At 44.3% G+C, this 4,376-nt stretch overlaps 1 long non-coding RNA gene across 1 annotated transcript; it reads left to right on the forward strand.

Moving 5' to 3' along the window:
* Nucleotides 1-2,690: 2,690 nt before the first annotated feature.
* Nucleotides 2,691-3,537, forward strand: LOC139570979 (uncharacterized). Its single transcript, XR_011674211.1, has 2 exons — nt 2,691-2,924; nt 3,051-3,537. It is a non-coding gene; the product is annotated as an uncharacterized lncRNA (long non-coding RNA).
* The last annotated feature ends 839 nt before the right edge of the window (nt 3,538-4,376 follow it).

Consider the following 4,376-nt stretch of genomic DNA (forward strand, 5'->3'; position numbering starts at 1 on the left):
TGACTAGTCTCTCAAAGCACTTCATGATGACGGAAGTGAGTGCTACGGGGCGGTAGTCGTTTAGCTCAGTTACCTTAGCTTTCTTGGGAACAGGAACAATGGTGGCCCTCTTGAAGCATGTGGGAACAGCAGACTGGGATAAGGATTGATTGAATATGTCCGTAAACACACCAGCCAGCTGGTCTGCGCATGCTCTGAGGACGCGGCTGGGAATGCCGTCTGGGCCTGCAGCCTTGCGAGGGTTAACACGTTTAAATGTTTTACTCACCTCGGCTGCAGTGAAGGAGAGCCCGCAGGTTTTGGTAGGGGGCCGTGTCAGTGGCACTGTATTGTCCTCAAAGCGGGCAAAAAAGTTGTTTAGCCTGTCTGGGAGCAAGACATCCTGGTCCTCGACGGGGCTGGTTTTCTTTTTGTAATCCGTGATTGACTGTAGACCCTGCCACATACCTCTTGTGTCTGAGCTGTTGAATTTCGACTCGATTTTGTCTCTGTACTGAGACTTAGCCTGTTTGATTGCCTTGCGGAGAGAATAGCTACACTGTTTGTATTCGGTCATGCTTCCGGTCACCTTGCCCTGGTTAAAAGCAGTGGTTTGCGCTTTCAGTTTCACGCGAATGCTGCCGTCAATCCACGGTTTCTGGTTTGGGAATGTTTTTATCGTTGCTGTGGGTACGACATCGTCAATGCACTTCCTAATGAACTCGCTCACCGAATCAGCATATTCGTCAATATTGTTGTTGGACGCGATGCGGAACATATTCCAATCCGCGTGATCGAAGCAGTCTTGAAGCGTGGATTCAGATTGGTCGGACCAGCGTTGAACAGACCTGAGCGCGGGAGCTTGTTGTTTGAGTTTTTGTTTGTAGGCTGGAATCAACAAAATGGAGTCGTGGTCAGCTTTTCCGAAAGGGGGGCGGGGGAGGGCCTTATAAGCGTCGCGGAAATTAGTATAACAATGGTCTAGTGTTTTTCCAGCCCTGGTAGCACAATCGATATGCTGATAGAATTTAGGGAGTTTTGTTTTTAGATTAGCCTTGTTAAAATCCCCAGCTACGATGAATGCAGCCTCAGGGTGTGTGGTTTCCAGTTTACAAAGAGTCAGATAAAGTTCGTTCAGGGCCATCGATGTGTCTGCTTGGGGGGGAATGTATACGGCTGTGATTATGATTGACGAGAATTCCCTTGGTAGATAATGCGGTCGACATTTGATTGTGAGGAGTTCTAGATCAGGTGAACAGAACGACTTGAGTTCTTGTGTGTTGTTATGATGATCACACCACTTCTCGTTAATCATAAGGCATACCCCCCCCGCCCCTCTTCTTACCGGAAAGATGTTTGTTTCTGTCGGCGCGATGCATGAAGAAACCAGCTGGCTGCACCGACTCCGTTAGCGTCCCTTGAGTTAGCCATGTTTCCGTGAAGCAGAGCACGTTGCAATCCCTGATGTCTCTCTGGAATGCTACCCGTGCTCGGATTTCATCAACCTTATTGTCAAGAGACTGGACATTGGCGAGTAGTATGCTAGGGAGTGGAGCGCGATGTGCCCGTCTCCGAAGCCTGACCACGAGACCGCCACGTTTTCCCCTTTTTCGGCGTCGCACAGGGTCGCCGGCTGGGATCAGATCCATTGTATTGTGTGGAAGGCAAAACACTGGATCCGTTTCGGGAAAGTCATATTCCTGGTAGGAACGATGATGAGTTGACGTTAATCGTATATTCAGTAGTTCCTCCCGACTGTATGTAATGAAACCTAAGATTACCCGGGGTACCGATGTAAGAAATAACACGTAAAAAAACAAAATACTGCATATTTTCCAAGGAACACGAAGCGAGGCAGCCATCTCTTTTCGGCGCCGGAAGTAAACTACTAATGGACTAATGAATGGACTAATGGACTAATGAATGGGAAAATGCAAAAAATGAACTGTCACACGCCTTTGATAACGTATCATTGCATTATCCATCAAGAAGCTTTGTGTGGGAAGGTGCTGGGGATGGAGGACATTGTGACCACAGTCATGAAAACAGTGAACTTCATTCGGGCGCGTGGCCTGAATCACCGTCAGTTCCAGCAGTTTTTGCTGGAGATGGGCTCGGAACACGGGGATGTGCTGTACCATACAGAAGTGCGGTGGCTGAGTAGGAGCAAAGTCCTCAAGCGATTTTTCGAGCTCAGGAAAGACATTGCTCTTTTTATGCAGAGTAAAGGAAAACTCATGTCTGAACTATCAGATCCAAAGTGGATGTGTGACTTTGCTGTGTTGTGTGACATAACCGACCATCTCGCCCAGCTGAATCAGAAGCTGCAGGGACGCAAACAAGTCATCACGCAGATGTCCGACACGATCACGGCTTTCCAGCGTAAATTGGACTTATGGATGTGGCAAGTGAAACAGGACAATCTTGTTCACTTTCCTGTTTGTCAGAGCATGTCAGCCTCATTTCCCGAGACTTTTTCATGTGCTCAGTTGGCTACCAAACTGAGCTGGTTAAAGACTGAGTTTGATCGGCGCTTCTCTGACTTCAGAGCACAACAGTCTGGCTTTGACATCTTTGCCAATCCTTTCACCACCGATGTCTGCACTGCACCCCAACACCTTCAGATGGAGCTAATTGAGCTTCAAAGCGACAGTGGCCTGAGAGCAAAGTTTCAGGATGCTACAATCCAGGACTTTTACCGTCTGCTGTTTGATGCCACAGCTTCGACTTCATGCTGCCCGTGTTCTGTCCATGTTTGGGAGCACCTATCTGTGCGAACAGTTTTTTTCCATAATGAATCTGAACAAAAACAAGCACAGATCACGCCTCACGGATGACAACCTCCATGCTGTTCTACGCATTGCCTCAGCACAGGACCTAAAACCAGACATTGACACACTGGTAACGGGAAAACGGTGTCAGACATCTGGTCAGAAAACACACAGGCAAGCATTTTTTTTAAAACTTAATTAAAATATAATAAAATGTAATTCAACCAAGAAGAAGAACAGTTAAACTGTGTGCAATTTAATGATTGTGCTTGCATTTTGTTTTGTGTTTATCATTTTCAGAACATGATCAATCGATAGTAGAGAGAGAATCCACTTGGTGTGTTCAAGGACAGGCAGCATCTCCTCATCAAAGACTAACCGAAAAACTTGACCAATATAGTTGTGAACTGAGTCAACCTTTATTTTGGTATTTTTAGTTGATTACATATTATTTATGTGTAGCTGCTGTAGTAATTATTTAATGTTTGCAGGTTTATGTGTGTATGCAGACAAATTGTTGTCATCAAACCATCAGTTGGGTGCACGGCTGTGTGCAGCCTTTTTTTGTAAAATGCTACATGTGTCATACATGTTCTTTGCAGCTAAGTTTTATGTTATTTTTCTTTATTCACTTGGACAGTTTGATCCTTCATTAATGGAGTTATGTGGGTTTTCATAAGCTGACAAAATTTAAAAGGATTTATGTTAGAGCTACAAGCAAACATATATTTTCTATGCAACTGTAATTGTCACTTGAATAAGTTATAATAAATAATGAGTTATTTAACATTAAGGAGGAGTTACATTTATTTTACATTACATTCGATTACATTTATAAGTTACATCTGGCCCTTTGAGGACAGCCATTATGCTGATGTGGCCCTCGGTGAAAATGAGTTTGACACCCCTGCCCTACGTACACTCCGTACGCCTTGCTCTGGGTGTCAAGAGGGTATGAGAGAAGAAATTTAGTGAATATCTTGTTCAGAGGTTGAATAAGAGCTATTTCTTTGACGTGACCGACCACTTCCGGAAGTCTGAAGCGCGCGACTTGGGAGTGATATTGCGTTCTGTTTTGCTGCTGTTTGACGGGAACAATCTCCGGCTAGGTTTTTATTTGATAAATGAGACCATATCATCGTAATGTATGTTTTTTCAATATAGTTTAATCAGATTATTTGAAATTTTTCGGGAGTTTTGCCGTGTTCCGTTCTCTGACTTTTTTTACGTTGGACAAATCCGTGCCAGTCGACCAGTGCCAATGCTAAGTGAGAAGGGAAAGTTGCCATCCTGACTCCAAACAACGACTCATCAGGACAAAGGACACCCTGATCAACATTCTGATGAAAGATCAGCCAAAGTAAGACCCAATTTATAATGTTATTTCATATATCTGTCGTGCATGTCAACTGGTCGCGGGCGCCCAAGTGTGTCTGGCTATTGTGGCTATGCTAACATAGCGCTACATTTTGTTTTCGCTGTAAAACATTTAATAAATCGGAAATATTGTCTGGAATCACAAGAATCCTGTCTTTCAATTGCTGCACAGTATGTATTTCTCAGATATGTTTTATGATGAGTAATTAGTTATTTGACGTTGGTGTCTGTAAATGTTATGGCTGCTTT

Source organism: Salvelinus alpinus, chromosome 3, assembly GCF_045679555.1.
Source record: "Salvelinus alpinus chromosome 3, SLU_Salpinus.1, whole genome shotgun sequence".
Classification (NCBI taxonomy): domain Eukaryota; kingdom Metazoa; phylum Chordata; class Actinopteri; order Salmoniformes; family Salmonidae; genus Salvelinus; species Salvelinus alpinus.